This window comes from Trifolium pratense, linkage group LG2 (genome assembly GCF_020283565.1).
Source record: "Trifolium pratense cultivar HEN17-A07 linkage group LG2, ARS_RC_1.1, whole genome shotgun sequence".
Lineage (NCBI taxonomy): Eukaryota > Viridiplantae > Streptophyta > Magnoliopsida > Fabales > Fabaceae > Trifolium > Trifolium pratense.
Window position 1 is genome coordinate 68,454,104 of NC_060060.1, and position 27,112 is coordinate 68,481,215.

A 27,112-nucleotide genomic window follows, 5' to 3' on the forward strand; every position below is an offset into this window, starting at 1 on the left:
CGCTAAGCCTTCGCTCAGCGAACAGGGCAGGTTCGCTACGACTCGCTAAGCCCTCGCTCAGCCACCGTGACAGCACAACACTTTGCTGTTTTGAAATTTGAAGGGCTTTGAGGGTTCCAATATGTTATATTATGTATTTTACCCAGTTTTTCGCGTAGATTCCGATTCCGGAGTTTGTTTTATGATAAAATGTATGCTTAATACACTTTACTTATATTATTAGTATTGTGTTAAAAATGTGAGTAAATGCATGGTATGTGTTGATTGTGTTGATGATGTTTGTTTAAATATCAAAGAAGTATATTAAGGTGTTAATCAACTTAATAAAGAAGGATATTAGGATTATGTTATTCTAATAAAGAAGGATATCGAATTATGTTATTCGATAAAGACGTATATTAAGGTATAGTGTTATCTTAATAAAGACGAAATGTTGGATAGTGTTCCACATTTATAAATGACGAGCTTAATGCTAAATGTGATTGTTGATGTGAGAATATTCATGAAAACATACATGCATTCATGAATTATATTAGGGATATTGGATATTCCAATAAAGAAGGATATCAGATTATATTTATCCGATAAAGAAGGATATTAGAGGTGAGATACTCTAATAAAGACGATGGTACCACATGCATTAGATATGTCTAGGGGACATAGCATGAAGATTGTGGCATTAGATTGCATTAGGATATGTGTACATTATTTGATATTTGATATGTGACAAATATGTTTGCATTTATGTGATAATTGTTAAGTGACACCTATTTTGCTAAGTGTGCTTATTTCTATTCGATGAAGTGATGTTTGATTATAATGATCTAGAACTTATAATTGAATGATAGATGATGATGTATGTGTATAATGTATGATTATGCATGTTTTATGAAGAAGTGTTTAAGTACCATTTACTTACACTTGTATATTTTGAGTATGTCGTCTAACTCTCTTTTATGTGTTATGTGCTGGACCGTTGGGGGTCCAGATTCACAGGTTTTGTGGTTATCGATGTCGAGTCGTCGGTGAAGCTCCGCTCTGATTGTGACACGGGAAAAAGGGTGTACTTAGGGTATAGAGTCTTTATGACATTCTTGTATTTATTTGTAAAACTATACATTTTGATAAAGAGGATTATTTTGTATAAACACTGTTTTTACTAATTAATTACATTAGTATTATTTTGATTGAAGAGTGTAATGCTCGAACCATGACTTTTATAATAACAAACTTTGATTTTTCGCCGCGTATTTTGAAAAAGATTTTACTAAAGGTAAAAATATATAAATAATGGGTTTGGGTGTTACATTACTCATCAACCACACGTGTGACCTTCTTTTCAGATTTTATATTTTAATTTTTTTTTTCCTTCTCCGTCACACCACCAAAACACATGTGAAATTCCTAATCTCAACCTAAAACACAGTTCAATCTCCTCCACCGCCGTTCTCTGATTTCACCTTCATTCAACCTTCTCCTCAGATTCGTTCAACCTTCAGCTTCAATCTTCAAAATCCAGGTTCAATTTCTCATTTGTTTATTGTTAAATTTTTTAGGTTTTTGAAATTTCAGTATGATTTTGAAATTTACTAATTAGGTTTTTAAAATTTCAATCTTCTTTCAACTTTCTTTCAAGCTTTCAATGTTTAAAATTTGTATATCAAAATGAATATGAAGTTAATGTTTGAAATCAAGTTTTCACCGATATTTAAGTGTGTAAACATGACTCTGAGTTTTGTGTTTGTTATTGGTGTAATCCCCCTATGTGTAATGGTTCAATAATATACTTTTATGTAACATGTGGAATTGGTTTATGATAAAATGTGAAATCATGACATCTAATGAGACGTATTCATCACAAAACTTGGAAGAACTCTTTTTAGATGATGACACACATATCCCTCTGAAAAGAGTTATAATAGATTATGATCCAAAAAGTTTAACCATGATTTGTGTTTTGGGATCCTAGTTGTCAAAAGATAAAGGGTGTCTTTTTTTAAGTTCCTTTGTTGGAAGATTGAGCATGCAATTCTAAAGTTTTTTATGACTTATTAATGAGTTCTTACGAACTATGAGAGCTTACATGTTAATTCCCTTTATTTCTTGTACTGTAATAACAATTTCCATTTTGTAGGTTTTGTAGGTTCTTGTACTGCCGGAAGTGAGTCAACCAGTTTGACGTTACACAAGTTCCTTGATAAGCATAGCTTATTGTTTTGCAGAATTCTTTCCAAAGCTTTATAAATTTAAATCATGAAAGATAAGGTAATAACTATGACTTACACTTAATTTGGAATGTCATCAATCTAAACTTGTTGGGAGCATAGGCTCTAGTAATTGGTATTTTGACTTTGAAAACCTTAATAAAATAAATGATGTCAATTACTACTCAGTTGAAACAACTGAAAGGTCAAACTTACGACACAGACCCATTGGTATTGGAGTTCAGGGTCTTGCTGAATCCTTCATACTACTAGGAATGACATTTGATTCACCAGAGGTAAATAATGTTTATGTATATAGGGCTGCTAATTTATACACAGTTTAAACTATATGTTCTTCAATTTGATAGTTTACATGTATCTATATACAGTTTAAACTTCTTGTGAATTGGCTGCAAATCCCTAGGAAACATATATTGGCAATCAAAGCAAGGTAATTTTTTCTGTGAGAGGTGTTTGTTATTATATATTGGCTTCTCATAGTGCTTTGTCTTGCTTGTTAACTTTTTGCATTTCAGTGGTGAATTTGTTCTGGTGAACAAGCATCTTGTTCATGACTTGACTGAAATGGGATTGCTATGCTTTGTCAATTGGTTTTGGTTACCCTTGTTGTTGTTCCCATGATAGATGTTATTGGAGCAATTTTTAACATGTCGTATCGCGCCCTTTGTATTGCCATAATGTTGTTCTCCATTCTGATGCGAAACAATGCTTTATCCATATTATCAAAATGGGGTGGATTATGTTGCCACAACTAAATAGCTCTCAATTATGGAATTGGTGCCTCCAACTCATTTAGATCCAACTGAAGATGAATTGACTCTTGTGATCGAAATCACCATTACTTTCTAATTGCTTTCTTTGCTGCAATTCTATTTTGTTGGTTCTCATAGCACCAATCTAAGTACTTTAGGTTTAGGATAGCATATCATTGAAACTGTGCCTTTTTTCAGGTCAATATTGATCTCATGCATATAACATGGTGGCAAATCATTTTACATTCCACAAGGGGTCTTTAGTTTAGCTACATAATAACAACGATTTCTAAAAATAACATGCATTTTTCCTTTGAAAATTGCAGGAGAAGCTGTGTAAGCAGCAATGTAGTGCAGATTGAGGCATGTGAGAAACCAAGTCGTTTCTTCTCTGGTGCATCCATTGTCTCTACAATCTCTCTCGATTCACAACTCATCCATTCCCTTTATTGTATCAGTGTTCTTCTCCATTGTCGACGTTTTGATCATAGTGTTATTTTGTGTAATGTGTTTATCTTCTTGCATTTGTATTGTTTCATATTCTTACATGATGTATTCAATTTTTAACAAAAATTTATCAATGAATTTATTTGTAAGTTTGTTATGCTTGATGTCATATAGGAGTGTATGTTTTCATTTTATATTTAATAAAATAGTAAAAAAAAAATTAATTTTTTTTTAAATTATAGACCGAATTATGAGCATCTGAAAATAATCATAAATGTGTCCCATGTACAATGTCAGTCGTGATTCGTGAACAAAAATAGTGAGATTCCTTTAAATTATTAATAATACAATGTGAGGAGTTATCTTTAGATAACAGAACAAAAATAGTGAGATTCCTTTAAATTATTAATAATACAATGTGAGGAGTTATCTTTAGATAACAGGGGAGTTGGACAACATATTTGGCTAACTGACTTAAAATCTTCCAAACAAGAAAAAAAATCATTATTTTTTAACTGTTTTAATTTTCCCATCTGAAATCATACATAGTGAAATCATAAAGAGGTGTCTTATGTACAATACCATTCATGAATAAATAATGAGATTCCTTTAATTTATTAACAATATAATTGTGGGGAGTCATGTATAGATAACTCGGGAGTTGAGAAATAGATTTGGTTAACTAGCTTAAAATTTTTCAAACATTAAAAAATCATTCACGTTTAACTTTGTTTTAACCTTTTCATCTGAAAACAATCAGAAGTGTGTCTAATATCCACTGACACTTGTGAATAAATAGTGAGATTCATTTAAATTATTAACGGTACAAATGTGGAGTTATGTGTAGAAAATTGCGGAGTTGAGCAATAGATTTGGTTAACTAGCTTAAAATCATTCACCTTTAACTTTGTTTTTAACTTTTTCATATGAAAACAATCAGAAGTGTCTTATGTGGATTTGGGTTCAGTGCAGTCAGCCACGTCCAGTCTGTCTAATCAAGATCAGACAGTCCAAAGTTTAAGATAAGATTTTATAAATAAAATATAATCTTAAAATCTGAGTCGTCTGATCTTGATCGACGGTCCAGATTTACTGACTGCGTGTAGTCAACTGCACATAATCCAAATCCGTCTTATGTACAATACATTCATGATTATATGGGCACACTTCTGAGATGATGACGTTAAAACGAAGTTATAGGTGGATATTTTTTCAAGTTTGAAGAATTTTAGGCCAGTTAACCAAATTTGTTCTCCAACTCCCCATTTATATACACATAATCCTCAAATTTGTCTTGTTAATAATTTCAAGAAATCTCTCTATTTGTTCACGAGTTTCATTGCATATGGGACACACTTCTAATTGTTTGTTGATGATAAAGTTAAAATAAAGTTAAAAATGAATCATTTTTTAAAGTTTGGAAGATTTTAAGCTTGTTAACCAAATATATTCCCCAAACCCACGACTCCTCCACAAATTTGTAATAATTTCATGAAATCTCACTATTTGTTCACAAGTGACATTGTATATGGGACACACTTCTGACTATTTTCAGATGATAAAGTTAAAACAAAGATAAAGGTGAATGATTTTTTCAAGTTTGGAAGATTTTAAGCTTGTTAACCAAATTTATTCCCCAACTCCGCAGATATCTACCCACGACTCCTCCACATTTGTATTTGTAATAATTTCATGAAATCTCACTATTTGTTCACAAGTGACGGGACACACTTCTGACTATTTTCAGATGATAAAGTTAAAACAAAGATAAAGGTGAATGATTTTTTCAAGTTTGGAAGATTTTAAGCTAGTTAACTAAATTTGTTCTCCAACTCCCCAGTTATCTACACATGATTCCCCACATCTGTATTGATAATAAATTGAAGGAATCTCATTATTTTTTTACCAGAGACATTGTATATGGGATACACTTCTCATTGTTTATCATTTGCAAACAATCAGAAGTTAAAACAAAGTTAAAGGTGGAAGATTCTTTTCAAGTTTGGTCGTTTTAAAGATTTTAAGTCAGTTAACTAAATTTGATATCCAACTCCTTTGGCTATCTACACATAACTCCCCACATCTATATTGGTAGTGATGTGAAGGAATTTTACTATTTGTGTACAATACATTGTATATGGGACATCTTTTGATTGTTTGCGGATGATAAAGGTAAAACAAAGTTAAAGGTAAATATTTTTTTAAGTTTGAAAGATTTTAAGCCAGTTAACCAAATCTGTTGAAGAACTCCCCGGTTATATACACGCGACTCCACATATCTATGTTGGTAAAATTTTAAGGAATCACACTATTTGTTCATGACCAACACTTCTGATTGTTTTCATATGAAAAAGTTAAAACAAAGTAAAAACTGAATTATATTTTTATCTTTGGAAGATTTTAAGTCATTTAACCAAATCTATTAAACAACTCCTCACTTATATATACATAACTCCCCCATATGCTCTTCCTACAAATACCACCATATATTGCTCTTTCTACAAATACCACACCTCTTGATTTTAAGTCATTTAACCAAATCTATTAAACAACTCCCCAGTTATATAAACATAACTCCCCCATATACTCTTTCTACAAATACCACCATATATATTGCTCTTTTCTACAAATACCACACCTCTTTAATTGTCTTCAAATCTAACTTTAAAAAATCACGCACCTTGTGGAGAGACATGTCTAAAATACTGAGTAAGTTATTATACGTCCTTGAAATACATTGTTAATTAAATAAGGAATTTTTGTCACTAAATATGATTTAAAGTTAATTTAGGTTAAATGAGCCCGCGTGAAGTAGGATTGTGATATAAAATGAACCCTTTAGCTTTGGCAATCTCTGTTTGTCCACGCTGTTTGTTCATGCTGCATGTTGTGATTTATGCGCGTTTCAAATTAAGTGCTTATTGTACAAAATATGTCGGTCATTACAAATTAAGTTCATTGTACAAAAGTGAGACTACTCCTAAGAATATTGTCTCTACTCTAGTGCAAAACCAACCATACAACACAACCACTAAAATCTCTCAAACAACCTATAGGGACCAGGCTACCTCTAAAACACTGGTAATAGATATAACACCAAATATCATGTTGCCTCTATCTTGTGTCTATTTCCATTAAAAGAAGAATTTTGAGCAGATCAAATTGCATCAAAGAAGAGCATTCCTGATGACGGATCGTCACACTCTCTAATCCATGCCTATTTTAGCAACATTAAATGCATTTTAGTAGGTTTTAAGCAATAAATGTAAGAGAAATCTATTCATAAGCATAATTACTTGTTTTGCAAGAAAACAGGAAAATTGCAGGAAATTGCTGATTTTCACTACGCTGGGGGCGTAGCCCATCACGCGCGGCGTGATGGAGATCACAGGGAGCCAAGTTTTTCACCATGATCACGCGCGGCGTGAAGCTTTGATCAGAATTGGATTGCTCTCTGACTTGATCACGCGCGGCGTAGCACTGACCACGCGCGGCGTGACGAAAGGAAGGACAACTGCGCCGGGGGCGTGGAGCTATCACGCGCGGCGTGAAGATGGCAGAGTTGAAGATCAGAGACCTCAGAATTGATCACGCGCCGCGTGATACCGTTACACGCGCGGCGTAGTTGAAGAAATTGCAACCACGCGCGGCGTGATAGATCTGGCGCGCGGCGTGGTTGCGATTATTATATAAGGATTCTGCATTTTCTACTTAACCCCTTTAACAGAAAATGCAGAATCCTTATATAATAATCGCAACCACGCCGCGCGCCAGATCTATCACGCCGCGCGTGGTTGCAATTTCTTCAACTACACCGCGCGTGTAACGGTATCACGCGGCGCGTGATCAAATCTGAGGTCTCTGATCTTCAACTCTGCCATCTTCACGCCGCGCGTGATAGCTCCACGCCCCCGGCGCAGTTGTGCTTCCTTTCGTCACGCCGCGCGTGGTCAGTGCTACGCCGCGCGTGATCAAGTCAGAGAGCAATCCAATTCTGATCAAAGCTTCACGCCGCGCGTGGTCAGGCATCACGCCGCGCGTGATCATGGTGAAAAACTTGGCTCCCTGTGATCTCCATCACGCCGCGTGTGATGGGCTACGCCCCCAGCGTAGTGAAAATCAGCAATTTCCTGCAATTTTCCTGTTTTCTTGCAAAACAAGTAATTATGCTTATGAATAGATTTCTCTTACATTTATTGCTTAAAACCTACTAAAATGCATTTAATGTTGCTACAATAGGCATGAATTAGAGAGTGTGACGATCCGTCATCAATTCCTTTGTTCACCTTGTAATCTGCGAAATTGGAATAAATTGATCAAATCAAAACATCTATACACATTGAGCATAGAAACATATCAAGTAAAGACACATCCCTGCATTCTACATAGAAGGATAAGTCAGACTATCAAATGTTTGCTTGATATTCTGAAAATACTTCAAAAGCTTACCGCACAAATATAAAAAATCACATGAAAATGGTAATTACAGACATAGGTCAAACAAAATCACCAACTAAAAGAAAAAATTGGAAATTATAAATAATATTTTAAATGGGAAGATATCCTGAAACAAAACATAAAGACCATTAAGGAATATAACTACAAAGAAGAAACTAGAAAGAGTAATGTTGCTTGTGAATGTGTAACTTGTGTGATGAAGAAATTTCTTCCGGTTGCATACATGATATGTATTCTACATCCAATAGCAAGGAGTATTCAACCAGGAAAATATGGTAACCAGAAATCCAGAAGAAATCCAATTTGAAAGAAAGTGCTTACCTTTGCATTAATGTTGAAAAATCCCTCATCACTATAACGCGCAAAAAGAACCTGAAAAAAATGCATTTTCTAATTAAACAACCAATGTTTTTATGATGCAATAACCATAAAATATATCATTAAAGACACCAGCAAATGAACACCGCATACTGCTGGAAAATCAAAAGACTTGCTATCAAGCATTTAGGAAGAACCTAAGACAAACAAAGAATTTCAAATCTATTAACTTACAACAAGAAACTGAAACATGCTCAAGATATGAAAGCATAAAGCCTCGAAAGAAGCAGTTTCCATCTCCCTGAGTACGCCGAATGGCAGCATATTGCTGATCAAGCACCTTGATTTTCTCCAATAAGATAGGACTGCCTGATTGATATTCAGCAGCCAAGCTAGATAGTGGTTCCTTGTCACCAACAAATGGAAATTTCTTGGCTTCATCATCCTGAATAGAAAATTGCTGCTGCATTACATCATCATCCTCAAAATTTCCCCAACAAGATTTTGGACCAGCCTCATACTAAACTTCCCCATCATCCAAAGCTGGTTCTTTATTCCACATTTTTCCTCTTAAACCAATTCAATTTTCAATCTGTTTTAGAACAATCAACAATCTATTCAAGAACTAAACAACCCTTATGAAGCTGAAGATTGAAATGAGTGTGGCGAGAGTGAGTGAGGTGGAAGAGCGGCAATACTGAACACGAATCCCTAAATTCTCAAAATTTTTTTAATCAAATTAATGTTGTTGTTATTATAGCTTAAAAATAAAACAACAATTGAAACCAAATTGAACACAATACAACCGAACTCAAAAACCCAACTAAAAAAAATTATTCATAATCAAACAAAAATTTATTCATATTTCAAAATATATCACTCCTCATGAGAGATTTTAGTTAGATCACATCCTAATTCCTATCATCGATCAAGAGAAACATAATACGATTCAATGACCAGTGTACTGTAAATAAATGGTCCTCTGGCAGCTTGTGAAAATTAACTCTCCACTTCATGTATCAATTTATGCAATGAACCAAAAGGCACTAAAATAATAATCAATGAATTTTTAAGGCCAATGAAAATTTAAGGTGAATTTGAATATGAGCTGCCAAATAAATTTTATCACCTCATCATTTTCCCCCTGATTTTCCACCATGAAATATTCCGAATTGGCTCTTGCGTTCAACAGAAGAATGGTAGATAATTTGCTATGCTTTCCAACGAATCAAAGATTGCCTCAATCGGACATCTACAACTCCAAATATAGATAAAACAAGACAGAGTTATCATTACCTACAAAAATACCCATTGAACTAACATTAAATTGGTTCTTTTTATTCATGATTGAATTTATTCTTCTTGTTAAGGGATAAGGTATTTGGATCACATCAACATCCTAAATTCTACCATAACAGGTTAGAGCCTAACAAGTAAAAAGTTAATAAGCATACCACAAGGTTCTTGCAGACTTGACAAATTTTGGAGAACATCACCTTCACACCCTCATGTGGCAAAAGTGCAACATTGGCAATAACATCACTAGAAGCAGCACTATTCGGTCACAACAACATCAAAAGAGATCGAGTTACACAAATCAAACATATTTATCAAGCTACTAAAGGTCTATATACGTAGCATTGAGAAATATAATCAAAGTGAGCTTTCAAACATAGAACTGAATTTAGCCAAAATCTAGTTGATTCCAAGATATGTTTGGGTGTCAATTACTTCAATGCAAAGAAATTGCAACATTTTGGAATTGAAACTGAAACCAAAATGTTATTCTTTACGGGATCTGACAATCAATCCCTTTGAGTCCACCAACCAAATATTCTTGCGCACTTCCTCCAATGGAAGATTTGTCTGCATAAAAAACGGTATTTTCTCAATAAATCTAAATTATTCATATAATGCTCACATCACAATACTCTCGCCACTCTGAAAGTAGCTACCTACCTGTTTCGATGTTTCAGGTGCAATGAGTTCCGCGATTCCTGTGCCCGCCTGCACCAGACAACGTAAATAAGCCACAATGGGTAAATGAATGTAGCAGTTGTCGGTTTGTGCATTTAACGAGTTTTAATCGGTTTTGTCATAGAATTACACGGACATACCTCACCAGCACCGAGGAATAAGAATCCGTGGTCAGCTAAGTTTCCACCAACTCATTTCAAAGCTGCAACTAGTCCAGCAAGAACAACAGACGCCGCTCCCTGGAACAAAGTGGATACAGTGTCAGAGACTGTTATGATACGAGTAAGAGTATAGTTATCAAAATAGTTGAATTCAATAATTTAGATAGGAATTTATTTACCTGAATATCATCGTTAAAAACCAGATGTGTTGATCTATATTTTTCATGCAAATCAAAAGCATCGTGGTTCGCAAAGTCTTCAAACTAATTATGCGACATAACAGATACAGAAAACAGGAAAGTTGAAATTAGTACGGACAACCATCAGGTAAGCCGGGAAATTAGTACCCAAAGTCTTCACACTGCTTGATACCTAAATTATGACTTTTTCACCGTAAGTTTGCTTGACTGCCAGTCATAAAATCGTGCAAGAGTTCGTCTCTAATTTAGCCCAATATATAATTCATCATTGAGCAGCTTCTCATTGTTTGTCCCCACGTGAATAGTAATAGGCAAGTACTGTAACAATTTTAAAAGATAACATTATAAGATGTAATAGAAAATAAAGGTCACACCATGCATTATTTTTTAGTTAACAAGTTACAATGTAGATGGAAAATATATACTTATAGTTGAAGGACGAACTCCTCCTAGTGCCGTATATAAAAAAAGTTTTCCCACCAGTATTCCCATTCCCTGAGAATACAAAATAGGTTGCCAAAGGAAAATTACAACATCGGATAATGTGATTCAATGTAACTATTATGAATTAAGAATGTGAACAGGTATAATAGAAATTACCTGACAACCTAAATCCCCAAGACCTAAGATCCGTTCTCCATCAGTTACAACTATGACAAGAATGTTCTTTTCGGGCCAATTTCTCAGTACTTCAACGTGTTCAATGAGCAGTTTGTAAAACAAACGTTCATTTTGTTTCTTGCAAACCACAACATGTTAAAGTCAACACATTAGAATTCAAGTCTAAAAATTGCCAATAAAATCATGTGAATTAATAATAGCTCACAAGAACAAACCTGGAGATCCATCGTTGTCATGTACCTAGATGCCCAAGACCTACGATCCATTCTCCATCAGTTACAACTATGACAAGAATGTTCTTTTCAGGCCAATTCCTCAATACTTCAAGAATCCTCCCCGTTAAAATCAACACAAAAAAAATTGATTGAACATTCAATCGAAGATAAACATCAACAAAGAATCCAAGAAGATAAGAGATTGGTCACAGTTAAACTTACTTCTCTTTCAAACTAATATAAAAAGAACCTAGAGGTCGCCTAAAAATGTCACCGTTTTTTTGGCACACGCCTCACCAACAGTTGGAGTGTATACACAATTGGGAACAAATCTTCAATATGTTCAATGAGAAGTTTGTAAAACAAACGTTCATTTTATTTCTTGCAATCCACAATATATCAAAGTCAACACATTAGAATTCAAGTCTAAAAATTGCCAATTAAATCATGTGAATTAATAATAGTTCACAAGAACACACCTGAAGATCCATCATTGACATGTACCTCTTCAAAAGAACTTGATATTGAGGTATGTGCTGGATCATTTTCTTCACCTGAGTTTCTTGAGGTATAACTGTTGGAGGAAGAAGACCACGCAAGTATTACGCATCTCTCTCTGTTGAAGGAAAAACAGTAGCCCATATTTGTTGGCTCAAGTTCAAACATACAAATGAAAAAAGGAATAAAACACAAAATTACACAATTACCTATTACTAAGGTACTTCATCAAAAATAACAAAGACATTATTATAAACATTAATTTTGATAAGTTAATGGACAAAAGAGGGTAATTTGAGCTTACCTTAGACAAATGATTCTCAGTCGATGTTCCTTCAAATCCTTTTCACTCTTTGCAAGTATTTTAAAGTTTAAACATGACAAATTGTTAAATCAAATAGTTGACCATATGATTAAATGGCAATCACACATATATTATGTTTAGGAAAACCAAATGTTCTTTTAATCATAATGGGAACGTGTTTGGGCCTCAAAATACATTAATCCAATCTCATGAACAGACTGTAAAAATCAACTCAAGCAATCTATTATATAGACATAGAACAACAAACGCAACACATTTTAAATGGCCCTAGACAACTAAAACAAATGAGTGAAACCCAAACTCCTACTCCAACACACTATCGAATACTCAAGAGTCAACTCAACTACTCAAGAATAAAATATGCAATCATCAACCAACAGAAACATATCAAATAATTCATTTCCCCCAAACCTACTCTAATAACAACCAACAACTTAACACAATCACCAACAATATTTTCAAAATAACAATTAGAAGACGACATCAAAAATTCACAACATAACAATCATTCAAGAGTATCATTTGTACAAATTGCTAGTGAAAGGGTCTATTATCCGGGACACAATTTTCATACCTTTAGAGTGTGTAAAGGCATCCCAAATACTAGGCTACCATGTTCCTTGCTAGCACCTTCTATCTAGAAATAAGCAAGAAACATTTAAATATCTAATTATATCATTGTAGTAACAAATTATCAAAATGAATAGATCCAAGTCATGTCAATCATAGAATATCATAAAACTGAATCAAGTGTTAAGAAAATGTTCATTAATAGTAAATTAAGTCAAATACAATATTTACAGAGGCTTACATAAAAAGAGACTACAATATTTAGGAATAAGGGAGAAAATTACCTCGCGAACAACTTTCATAGATTGCGTCATATTAACAGCTTTTGAAACTTCAAAAACAACATTAACAGTCTCATATGCCTTTGTTTGCTGTGCACTGAAAGTAAGTATGAAATCATGTGAGATTTTAGTTAGATCACATCCTAATTCCTATCATAGATCAAGAGAAACATAATACGATTCAATGACCAGTGTACTGTAAATAAATGGTCCTCTGGCAGCTTGTGAAAATTAACTCTCCACTTCATGTATCAATTTATGCAATGAACCAAAAGGCACTAAAATAATAATCAATGAATTTTCAAGGCCAATGAAAATTTTAAGGTGAATTTGAACATGAGCTGCCTAATAATTTTTATCACCTCATCATTTTCCCCCTGATTTTCCACCATGAAATATTCCGAATTGGCTCTTGCGTTCAACAGAAGAATGGTAGAAAATTTGCTATGCTTTCCAACGAATCAAAGATCGCCTCAATCGGACCTCTACAACTCCAAATATAGATAAAACAAGACAGAGTTATCATTACCTACAAAAATAACCATCGAACTAACATTAAATTGGTTCTTTTTATTCATGACTGAATTTATTCTTCTTGTTAAGGGATAAGGTATTTGGATCACATCAACATCCTAAATTCTACCATAACAGTTTAGAGGCTAACAAGTAACAAGTTAATAAGCATACCACAAGGTTCTTGCAGACTTGACAAATTTTGGAGAACATCACCTTCACACCCTCATGTGGCAAAAGTGCAACATTGGCAATAACATCACTAGATGCAGCACTATTCGGTCACAACAACATCAAAAGAGATCGAGTTACACAAATCAAACATATTTATCAAGCTACTAAAGGTCTATATACGTAGCAATGAGAAATATAATCAAAGTGAGCTTTCAAACATAGAACTGAATTTAGCCAAAATCTAGTTGATTCCAAGATATGTTTGGGTGTCAATTACTTCAATGCAAAGAAATTGCAACATTTTGGAATTGAAACTGAAACCAAAATGTTATTCTTTACGGGATCTGACAATCAATCCCTTTGAGTCCACCAACCAAATATTCTTGCGCACTTCCTCCAATGGAAGATTTGTCTGCATAAAAAACGGTATTTTCTCAATAAATCTAAATTATTCATATAATGCTCACATCACGATACTCTCGCCACTCTGAAAGTAGCTACCTACCTGTTTCGATGTTTCAGGTGCAATGAGTTCCGCGATTCCTGTGCCCGCCTGCACCAGACAACGTAAATAAGCCACAATGGGTAAATGAATGTAGCAGTTGCCGGTTTGTGCATTTAACGAGTTTTAATCGGTTTTGTCATAGAATTACACGGACATACCTCACCAGCACCGAGGAATAAGAATCCGTGGTCAGCTAAGTTTCCACCAACTCATTTCAAAGCTGCAACTAGTCCAGCAAGAACAACAGACGCCGCTCCCTGGAACAAAGTGGATACAGTGTCAGAGACTGTTATGATACGAGTAAGAGTATAGTTATCAAAATAGTTGAATTCAATAATTTAGATAGGAATTTATTTACCTGAATATCATCGTTAAAAACCAGATGTGTTGATCTATATTTTTCATGCAAATCAAAAGCATCGTGGTTCGCAAAGTCTTCAAACTAATTATGCGACATAACAGATACAGAAAACAGGAAAGTTGAAATTAGTACGGACAACCATCAGGTAAGCCGGGAAATTAGTACCCAAAGTCTTCACACTGCTTGATACCTGAATTATGACTTTTTCACCGTAAGTTTGCTTGACTGCCAGTCATAAAATCGTGCAAGAGTTCATCTTTAATTTAGCCCAATATATAATTCATCATTGAGCAGCTTCTCATTGTTTGTCCCCACGTGAATAGTAATAGGCAAGTACTGTAACAATTTTAAAAGATAACATTATAAGATGTAATAGAAAATAAAGGTCACACCATGCATTATTTTTTAGTTAACAAGTTACAATGTAGATGGAAAATATATACTTACAGTTGAAGGACGAACTCCTCCTAGTGCCGTATATAAAAAAAGTTTTCCCACCAGTATTCCCATTCCCTGAGAATACAAAATAGGTTGTCAAAGGAAAATTACAACATCGGATAATGTGATTCAATGTAACTATTATGAATTAAGAATGTGAACAGGTATAATAGAAATTACCTGACAACCTAAATCCCCAAGACCTAAGATCCGTTCTCCATCAGTTACAACTATGACAAGAATGTTCTTTTCGGGCCAATTTCTCAGTACTTCAACGTGTTCAATGAGCAGTTTGTAAAATGTAACGACCCGATTTTTAGTAAATCGATATTTTATATATTTGCATATATTTTGGGTTAGTGGTAAATATTTATTTACGCGACCTATAATTATTTATCGCGAACATAAGTTTGTGAGCGAAACCTTTGTCGTGTTAGTGGGCTTGGGCGTGTGATAGAGGCTTAGTGGGCTTAGGCAAGTTGGGCTTGAACCAAGAGAATTGGAGAGTAGTATAAGTACCAAGTCAAACCAATGAATAGTTCACAATTCATTTTTTCATGAGAAGTTAGAAGTTAGCAAAAGCAAGAACCCTAGGAGAGCAAGAAGAAGAACACGAGCAAGGAGAAGAGATTTAGAGGCAAGAATCATCATTCAATCTAAGGTGAGAGTGGTTAAGCATAAGCTTGGGTGATCCAAGAGAGGGGAGGTGTCTAGCCTCCATTCCTAAACTCTCTCATCCAATTTCTTTGGGGTTTTGGGTGAAGTTTCTTTATCATAAACATGTCTTTTCATCTTAGTATGCTTAATGAACATCTAGGAGGGAATATGTATATGTTTGATGATGGTTTTGCATGTTTATGCAACTTTGCTTATTTTGCAAGAAATTGACATGATTTTGTATGTGTGATGTGTTTTGGTGTTTTTGATTGTTGATTCATGTATATATGTATGGTATATACATGATTGATCACTTGTTATGCATTTATAACATGTTTAGATGTATTTTTGAGTGGAATCAATGTTAAATGTAACACCCCGTTTTTCAAAGCATAAAAAGGGGTATTATTTTTTTTTTTTAACAACACGCTTAAATAAAATGGCGCGCGTGAACGCCCGCAGCTATCTCGGCAATTCGTCATTCAATAGAAAAATAAATATAACATCAACACATTATATTACAGGGCTTCCTCGAAGCAAAGTGTGTACCTGAATAATTTACAAACAGCGGATACATTAAGTTCATCAACCAAAAGACACGAGTTATGAACCGAATATATCACAAGGCCAAAAGGCACTAAACATGTCTGAGTATAAATGTATAAGACATACAGTCATCCAAAATACAACTAGGCCCTAAGCCTAACCAAAAATGTAGCCTAACAAGCGCTACTCTCTACACTCCGGGATAGTCCACGAAGTCCTCGCCATCCACATGACCCACAGTCTCGCTAGGCTCTCCGTCATCTAAGGTGGGGGATAACCCGTTCATTTATCACATACAAAGCAAGGGTCACCAACTGAAACAAATATACATACCAAATACCAAGTACCAAAACGGAAAGCGAGTAATCATTTAACATAATTCTCAACACCAAGAACAATGAATAAAGTGCACACATAACCTAATGCAAAACCTCTAATGAATGAGTGTGACACCCCGTCACAGGATCGTCACATGCATGGATTCCGGAATCAAACGGTGGGATAACACCGGGTGCAATCACTCAGATCAAACACCTACTCAATTGGTGGAATACCCCGAGTACAATCACTCAGATCAAATACCGGCTCCATTAACGGCGGGTACAATCACTCAGATCAAATACCGGCTCACTTAAAGGCGGGAGTATCACCGGGTACAATCACTCAGATCAAATACCCACTATGAATGCATGAGCATACGCCTTCTCTACATATACTAATGCAACAACTTACATATTCTCATTAATATGTAATCTCAAACATTCCAACATACATATTCGCATAATATGTAAACAACCAATATGTATTCAACATAACTCATTACGAGAATACATAACGCAACCATACAAAGCACTCACAACCAGTGCATAAACAACAAGCCAAAACAACACATGTTATTGTCGGAAGTAAGGCATAAATAGAAGGTGCCCTTACCTCGGCAAGCTTCCAATCAAAAACCACAACGTTCGCTCTATTCTACCGTTTCGCGTTTCCTAAAAATAACGAGCGGACAATGAATAAGTTTCTCCCAAATTATCTTATCGAAACTAAACCTATCTACAAAGGTCTAGAGGTGTCTAAGGCACTTCCTAACACTCTCGGATATTATTTCCGAGTCCTCCCCATAGTGATTAAAAATTCCCGAAGTTAAATACACTATTTTTCACAAAACAAACACATTTTCGACAAAATAGTTTTCAAACTAAAATGACCATAACTAATTCAACTCTTGTCCACTCGAGACGAACCATACGCCAAACTCTTCGTCTCGAAAAGACGGATCAAATGGTTAAGTTTTGAGGGAACTGAAACAATTTTAAATGGACGAAAATGCCCCTGCACAGTTCGTCCAGAATTGAGAAATCAAGGCATTCTCCCACAAATTTTCATTTTCAAAGCATACCATTGCTCTCTATGGTTTTAAACTTCAAAGGACACTTTCATACACTACCAAAACACTTGAAAACAACCTAAAAATTTTACGAAAATATCTCGACAAAATAATCGAGTTTTTCTTGCGTCGCAAGTTTCAAGTTTTTCTTTCCAAATACAATCCTATAATCAAACTTTGACCCACCTATGATCATTTCATCAAAGCATGCTCATTTTTCACAAAATTGTGGACTTAGAAAAATTTCACAAATTTCCCCCCCACACAAGCTCTAGGTTCTGCCCTCCAAAATGGAAGTGGCACTTCCGCTCAAAATTTTTCGCTTCCGAGGGCATGGTAATATCCCATAATACCCCCGAGTTACTAATCCAAGCCCCAAAAAATTTTCCGGGCAAAGCCTCAAATTTCGAAAATTCAATTTTAGGTTCTTTAACACACATACAACACTAAAACCATTTTTTTCCCAAAAATTTTTGCATGGTAATTCGCCCTAGGCCACCATTTTGCCTCCCTCAAAGCCCTAACCAATTTTGAAACCTCTACCACACTTTTCCGAAATTTCTCATGACCAAAAGTTTTCAAAATAAGGACCACACTCAAAATTTTTCCAATACTAATACCTAGCATGATTCTATGAGTCCACAAGTCTTTGAAATTGATCAACCAAATCATTTTGAGGGCCAAAGCAAGGATTTCCAAAAATTTGTTCATGAACACCTCAAGAACACACATAAAAAATAAATTTTCTTGTTTCACAAAAACAAAACCATTTCCTAACATCCATTTCCCTACAAAGCTCATAAACAACTTCAAAAATAAAAGCACAACACAATTTTCCAAAGTTATGAGCATTTCAAATAAGTTTTTCAAACCCTAACAAAAGATTTTATGAAAATCTTAATCACCATGGAAATCACAACATGCCAAGCTTAAACAAGCTTAAATACTACTCCTAAACACTTCCTTAGAACCACAAACAACCAAAACTAATTTCTAGAAAAATAATTCTCAAGAACATAACCCAAAAATTCCTAGAATCATGAGTTTCTACCAAGCAAAAACAAGGAGAAGGCTAGTTACCTTAAGAGAAGTGATTTCCTTGCAAGTTCTATGGATTTCCCTAGCTTGGAATGAGATGATTTGGTGATGAAATGAAAAATTGGTGAAGGTATGAAAATGGGGGATGGCTTCACGGTTTGGAGAGGAAGAGAAATGGAAAAATTCAGATTTTTCTAAGTCCCCAAAGAAGCTAAACCTCCTTACTATACATTGGTCTTGGTCATTCCTAGCCATTGGATCAAAAGCACTTTCTCTAGATCAAATCCTAGCCATCCATTTTACTTTAACAAATATCTAGATATTTTCTCTCACGCCCCACAGCTCTCGCGCGCCGCGACGAGCAAAACTCGTAAAAACAGAAAACTTACGGAACGGAAGTCCGTCTCAAAATAATTCCAAAACTTATCGCCGAATCTTTTTCCGCGACTGTAATTTTCTTCCACACTCTCGAAAATTATTCTCAGGACATATCCTAACTCGCGCAGATAAATAAATCTTCTATCTAAAATTTTACTGAATTCCGAAACCGTAAAATTTTACGACAGCGGGTAAACTATTGCCCGTTTTCTCAAAAACTAGCATAACGCGAAAAATGAAATTCTAAAGACACAGGATCATCCTCATTCCTATAAGAAGACTAGGAAAACAAACCCCGTGTCATTCTGACATTCGAACACAAAACAGGCACGATCTCAGCAAAATATATCGTAATAATGACGATACTCGAACTAATAACTCTCGAACTCTAATCAACCTATCTATAACTAATGGTCTTCCATAAGACAAATCCAAATAGCATTCCTTAGCCCAACAACAAACCTCGGAAACGAAATCTACGCGAAAAACTAAGCAACAAAGGTCCCGGGTGCATAAACCCCTAAAGTCAACTAAAAGTCACAAAAGTCCACCTGTGAACAGTACCATGCGCCTATGCTCAGCCCCCATGGTCAGGTTTTGGCCTAAAATGGGCCTCTGCTGTGCCTGGCTCGAGTGCTAGGAAGTGTGGGAAAATTTCTGCGAATCCGCCTCTTACGGAAACGATCATAACTTGAGTTCTGGTTGTCCAATTGAGACACACCAATATTCGTTGGAAAGCTAACGAAGAGATCTACAACTTTCATGTTGACCATAAAAACCAAATCAAAACGTAAAGGGGTCAAAAAGGTACGAGTTTGTTCAGACTTCAACAAAACAACCAAAACCTTGTTTTTTTCATTTCCAAACTCAACATCCTTTCCACACTTAATTTACTCCATAAACTCATATAAATTAAAAGTGGAATTTAGGGGTCTTACATTACTACCCACCAATAAGAAGTTTCGTCCTCGAAACTAAAGTGAGAGTAATAACTTAGATTAACTTCACGAAAGTCCGCAACCTAAGTTATCACATGACGTTTCCAACATCACATTCTTCTGCCTCCGCATCATAGTCCATTTCATTAAGTTTACACGAAACAGTGACGGCTACCTTCCAAAAAGAATTTTCAAAAACTTTACGCACTACCAAAGCTGGCCAAACTAGTCCATTCCAGTCAACACGATTCCGCCTACTAATAACAAGAGATTAAGGACGATCAGTTCCTCAATTTGTCACTAGATAGTCGACAACCATGATGGTGACATAGACCATCTTTACCAAACTACAATAGCACTCTCAGCCACTTGTACTCAATTCATCTGAATCACAAAGGTCCAACGTCTTCTTCGAGGTTTTCTACATGTCTCCTCAATTCTTACTACCTCGATCTTGTCTACGAGTCGCAACCGCCCACAACATAAATACTCCGAAAGAAGTTGTCATCTCCGTAGAACCTTACAACTTCACCAATGTCCGTAAATCCTTAAAAAAAATTTATTTTTTTTTTGATCTCGTAACTTCGCCGCACCGTTCGTTCATACACTAATCTCATTCCAATCTCATTTTTAATAATACCATCCCAACATCCGGTTGGTGATTACAACTCCCCAAGTTGTCTTGGCGGTTGTCAACTTATAAAATCTTTTGTTAAATTCCCAAACCATTTTAAAACTTCGTCGAGTTTCCTTCCTCTTACCAATAAATTCTCTCTTCCTCAAAAGAGTTCGTCACCCTCGACCTCCTTAATTGTTCCAACCTCTCCTCTTTATTGTTAACATCCGATGTCCTTTATTTTCTCAACGCGCACTTTCCACTATGCTACGCCCATCTTCATTAGAACAATTACTAACCTCCTTTTTTACTTCCACATATAACAAACACACCGCCATGACCTCCGTTCATGTGGTGCTTTCGACTCCTCAACATACACGCACAATCATAATTTTCCAAATTATGTGTGAGGTAATCCTTTTCGCGAATTCCTTAGTTCTCACAGGCCCCGTTGCCATGTGCTTCTCCGTTCGACCAATCCCTAATCGTCGTAACTATCTAAAGTTATAGTATTTTCTAATACTAATTACCCACTTCGCGCACAAGTTCTTGCCGCTCATCTCGACGCATCTACTTACTCAAAAAGTTCTTACTCACTTCTAGCCTTCTCTAAGATGCAACCAACACATTCCTCGTAATCGAACACTCTAAATAATTAACCATCCATGTTCCTAGTTATTAGCCCTTTATGCATAACTATCTCTAACCTTATCCTTAGAACGTCATTATGATTAACTTCCAAATTGACTCATCTTGCTCATCCATCTAGTGTCCGACACTTATTTCAAATCTTAATGCTCGTCTTCTTGAGACTACCCACCAAGAATAAATCATACGCTACCATAACTTCCGTAATAGGTCCGATACATAAATCAACTCCTTGAATCTAATCCTCAAGAACTTAAAATACTAGCCATATCATCCAAATTTCCCATTACATCTTAACATTCAACAAAATGTCCTTCCAACTATCACTCTCATTGTCTTAGTACTCTTACTAACGAACCCCTTTTTTATTCATCTACGACATTTCTAGAAAATTTTCTAAAAATTTCCGTCCATAACTTGTTTTACTCAAAAATTTTCCACTTCAACTCCTATGATATCATAAACTCAAGGTGCTACTTGATCATTCGTCCCTCTCGGTCGATCGAAATCGTTAACTTAAATGCCCATTCATACCGAGCCTCTACTCACTCATGGTCTAATCCCGTCAAACTACTTGAGAAATTTAATTTCTCTTAGGTTTTACCCGCCAAAACTAACAATTCTAGCTTACACGGCTACAACTCTCTAGGTATTTCCACACTATATACCTCTAGCATCGCTTAACATCGACACACAATTCATTTTCCAAGGTTGAACTACTCGTTCTTTACCTAAACATCCCTCCAAATTCACCCATGATCCAAAAATTAACCAACTATATTCTTGTCTCACATCGACACCTATACTTACTATCCCCTGAACTACGCATAGTTCATCACTTATCAACGTGATATTTGTTCTCCTACCTTAAATCATCACGTGATTTACCTTAATACTCACATTTCATAATCCCATATGTCTTAAACACTCAACTTAAACCCTTAAGGTACCCATTGTCGGTATAACCGTCGTCTAGCCACGCAAGGTTCACTCACTCTTGACACGCAACGTCCTTCAATTCTAGTGCGACTTGCCTCGATGATTTTCCAATCGTCGTAATTAATACCAATTGACCTCGTTGTCTGCTCCACCATTCCACAACGGTCGCACCTTCTTGACAACTAAACGGCTTCATCGAGTCTCGTCCCGAACTCATCGTAGAAGACATCCAATATTTTTCTTAAGAGGTTCCCCTAAATAATTCCGTACTTGCAATCCTTTACAAGAACGACGTCCACTCGTCCACACTCAACATTGTCGAGTGGCCACGTCCAATGCCACTTCCAAGAATCCCTTGTAGTTTTGATTCGCTCCAAGTCCATCTTTCCTTTTCACCCATAGGACTGATGCTCCCCACGGAGACACACTTGGCCTAATAAATCTTTTTCCAATTCCACATCCGACTTGATAAGCGCCAAACGTAGTTGAATCACGGATTGGTTGAAGACACACATTAACGAAACGAGTTAATGCGCCAATACTAGCAAACAAGACACACTGCTACCCACAAATGATTCGCTAACCCGACGCGAATCCAACTCTAAACTAAGTGACCTCAGACTGTTAACTCATGTACACACTTTCCCTTTGAAGATCTACTGTCGAGCTCTGATACCAAAATGTAACACCCCGTTTTTCAAAGCATAAAAAGGGGTATTATTTTTTTTTTTTTAACAACACGCTTAAATAAAATGGCGCGCGTGAACGCCCGCAGCTATCTCGGCAATTCGTCATTCAATAGAAAAATAAATATAACATCAACACATTATATTACAGGGCTTCCTCGAAGCAAAGTGTGTACCTGAATAATTTACAAACAGCGGATACATTAAGTTCATCAACCAAAAGACACGAGTTATGAACCGAATATATCACAAGGCCAAAAGGCACTAAACATGTCTGAGTATAAATGTATAAGACATACAGTCATCCAAAATACAACTAGGCCCTAAGCCTAACCAAAAATGTAGCCTAACAAGCGCTACTCTCTACACTCCGGGATAGTCCACGAAGTCCTCGCCATCCACATGACCCACAGTCTCGCTAGGCTCTCCGTCATCTAAGGTGGGGGATAACCCGTTCATTTATCACATACAAAGCAAGGGTCACCAACTGAAACAAATATACATACCAAATACCAAGTACCAAAACGGAAAGCGAGTAATCATTTAACATAATTCTCAACACCAAGAACAATGAATAAAGTGCACACATAACCTAATGCAAAACCTCTAATGAATGAGTGTGACACCCCGTCACAGGATCGTCACATGCATGGATTCCGGAATCAAACGGTGGGATAACACCGGGTGCAATCACTCAGATCAAACACCTACTCAATTGGTGGAATACCCCGAGTACAATCACTCAGATCAAATACCGGCTCCATTAACGGCGGGTACAATCACTCAGATCAAATACCGGCTCACTTAAAGGCGGGAGTATCACCGGGTACAATCACTCAGATCAAATACCCACTATGAATGCATGAGCATACGCCTTCTCTACATATACTAATGCAACAACTTACATATTCTCATTAATATGTAATCTCAAACATTCCAACATACATATTCGCATAATATGTAAACAACCAATATGTATTCAACATAACTCATTACGAGAATACATAACGCAACCATACAAAGCACTCACAACCAGTGCATAAACAACAAGCCAAAACAACACATGTTATTGTCGGAAGTAAGGCATAAATAGAAGGTGCCCTTACCTCGGCAAGCTTCCAATCAAAAACCACAACGTTCGCTCTATTCTACCGTTTCGCGTTTCCTAAAAATAACGAGCGGACAATGAATAAGTTTCTCCCAAATTATCTTATCGAAACTAAACCTATCTACAAAGGTCTAGAGGTGTCTAAGGCACTTCCTAACACTCTCGGATATTATTTCCGAGTCCTCCCCATAGTGATTAAAAATTCCCGAAGTTAAATACACTATTTTTCACAAAACAAACACATTTTCGACAAAATAGTTTTCAAACTAAAATGACCATAACTAATTCAACTCTTGTCCACTCGAGACGAACCATACGCCAAACTCTTCGTCTCGAAAAGACGGATCAAATGGTTAAGTTTTGAGGGAACTGAAACAATTTTAAATGGACGAAAATGCCCCTGCACAGTTCGTCCAGAATTGAGAAATCAAGGCATTCTCCCACAAATTTTCATTTTCAAAGCATACCATTGCTCTCTATGGTTTTAAACTTCAAAGGACACTTTCATACACTACCAAAACACTTGAAAACAACCTAAAAATTTTACGAAAATATCTCGACAAAATAATCGAGTTTTTCTTGCGTCGCAAGTTTCAAGTTTTTCTTTCCAAATACAATCCTATAATCAAACTTTGACCCACCTATGATCATTTCATCAAAGCATGCTCATTTTTCACAAAATTGTGGACTTAGAAAAATTTCACAAATTTCCCCCCCACACAAGCTCTAGGTTCTGCCCTCCAAAATGGAAGTGGCACTTCCGCTCAAAATTTTTCGCTTCCGAGGGCATGGTAATATCCCATAATACCCCCGAGTTACTAATCCAAGCCCCAAAAAAATTTTCCGGGCAAAGCCTCAAATTTCGAAAATTCAATTTTAGGTTCTTTAACACACATACAACACTAAAACCATTTTTTTCCCAAAAATTTTTGCATGGTAATTCGCCCTAGGCCACCATTTTGCCTCCCTCAAAGCCCTAACCAATTTTGAAACCTCTACCACACTTTTCCGAAATTTCTCATGACCAAAAGTTTTCAAAATAAGGACCACACTCAAAATTTTTCCAATACTAATACCTAGCATGATTCTATGAGTCCACAAGTCTTTGAAATTGATCAACCAAATCATTTTGAGGGCCAAAGCAAGGATTTCCAAAAATTTGTTCATGAACACCTCAAGAACACACATAAAAAATAAATTTTCTTGTTTCACAAAAACAAAACCATTTCCTAACATCCATTTCCCTACAAAGCTCATAAACAACTTCAAAAATAAAAGCACAACACAATTTTCCAAAGTTATGAGCATTTCAAATAAGTTTTTCAAACCCTAACAAAAGATTTTATGAAAATCTTAATCACCATGGAAATCACAACATGCCAAGCTTAAACAAGCTTAAATACTACTCCTAAACACTTCCTTAGAACCACAAACAACCAAAACTAATTTCTAGAAAAATAATTCTCAAGAACATAACCCAAAAATTCCTAGAATCATGAGTTTCTACCAAGCAAAAACAAGGAGAAGGCTAGTTACCTTAAGAGAAGTGATTTCCTTGCAAGTTCTATGGATTTCCCTAGCTTGGAATGAGATGATTTGGTGATGAAATGAAAAATTGGTGAAGGTATGAAAATGGGGGATGGCTTCACGGTTTGGAGAGGAAGAGAAATGGAAAAATTCAGATTTTTCTAAGTCCCCAAAGAAGCTAAACCTCCTTACTATACATTGGTCTTGGTCATTCCTAGCCATTGGATCAAAAGCACTTTCTCTAGATCAAATCCTAGCCATCCATTTTACTTTAACAAATATCTAGATATTTTCTCTCACGCCCCACAGCTCTCGCGCGCCGCGACGAGCAAAACTCGTAAAAACAGAAAACTTACGGAACGGAAGTCCGTCTCAAAATAATTCCAAAACTTATCGCCGAATCTTTTTCCGCGACTGTAATTTTCTTCCACACTCTCGAAAATTATTCTCAGGACATATCCTAACTCGCGCAGATAAATAAATCTTCTATCTAAAATTTTACTGAATTCCGAAACCGTAAAATTTTACGACAGCGGGTAAACTATTGCCCGTTTTCTCAAAAACTAGCATAACGCGAAAAATGAAATTCTAAAGACACAGGATCATCCTCATTCCTATAAGAAGACTAGGAAAACAAACCCCGTGTCATTCTGACATTCGAACACAAAACAGGCACGATCTCAGCAAAATATATCGTAATAATGACGATACTCGAACTAATAACTCTCGAACTCTAATCAACCTATCTATAACTAATGGTCTTCCATAAGACAAATCCAAATAGCATTCCTTAGCCCAACAACAAACCTCGGAAACGAAATCTACGCGAAAAACTAAGCAACAAAGGTCCCGGGTACATAAACCCCTAAAGTCAACTAAAAGTCACAAAAGTCCACCTGTGAACAGTACCATGCGCCTATGCTCAGCCCCCATGGTCAGGTTTTGGCCTAAAATGGGCCTCTGCTGTGCCTGGCTCGAGTGCTAGGAAGTGTGGGAAAATTTCTGCGAATCCGCCTCTTACGGAAACGATCATAACTTGAGTTCTGGTTGTCCAATTGAGACGCACCAATATTCGTTGGAAAGCTAACGAAGAGATCTACAACTTTCATGTTGACCATAAAAACCAAATCAAAACGTAAAGGGGTCAAAAAGGTACGAGTTTGTTCAGACTTCAACAAAACAACCAAAACCTTGTTTTTTTCATTTCCAAACTCAACATCCTTTCCACACTTAATTTACTCCATAAACTCATATAAATTAAAAGTGGAATTTAGGGGTCTTACATTAAACCGCCTTAGAAACTCAAGAACAGATATTTTCTGGTGTAGTTCGCTACGGATTCGCTACGGATTCGCTTAGCGAATAAGTTCGCTACGGATTCGCTACGGATTCGCTTAGCGAATAAGTTCGCTACGAGTTCGCTACATGTTCGCCATGTACCTGTAATCCTCTGATGTAGTTCGCTACCTGTTCGCTACAGCGAACGTGTTCGCTACGTGTTCGCTACGTGTTCGCTACGTGTTCGCTACGGGTTCGCTACGGATTCGCTTAGCGAACAGCACTGTGACAGCAACTTTTTGATAATTGTTTTAAATGCAATTA

At 36.1% G+C, this 27,112-nt stretch overlaps 2 long non-coding RNA genes and 1 pseudogene across 3 annotated transcripts; 1 reads left to right on the plus strand and 2 right to left on the minus strand.

Annotated features, from left to right (window-relative positions):
- The first annotated feature begins 1,386 nt into the window (after positions 1-1,386).
- LOC123909647 lies at positions 1,387-3,595 on the plus strand. The gene is made up of 5 exons (XR_006809980.1): positions 1,387-1,519; positions 2,135-2,265; positions 2,394-2,500; positions 2,594-2,655; positions 3,304-3,595. It is a non-coding gene; the product is annotated as an uncharacterized LOC123909647 (long non-coding RNA).
- Positions 3,596-10,159: 6,564 nt separating this feature from the next.
- Positions 10,160-15,332, minus strand: LOC123906716 (annotated as a pseudogene).
- Positions 15,333-16,446: 1,114 nt separating this feature from the next.
- LOC123906717 lies at positions 16,447-26,778 on the minus strand. 2 transcript variants are annotated; one of them, XR_006808977.1, is made up of 3 exons: positions 25,520-26,778; positions 18,713-24,040; positions 16,447-16,503 (listed from the first exon to the last, which is right to left on the minus strand). It is a non-coding gene; the product is annotated as an uncharacterized LOC123906717 (long non-coding RNA). The 2 variants fall into 2 exon arrangements; XR_006808978.1 differs by having other exon boundaries at positions 16,497-16,556.
- Positions 26,779-27,112: the final 334 nt, after the last annotated feature.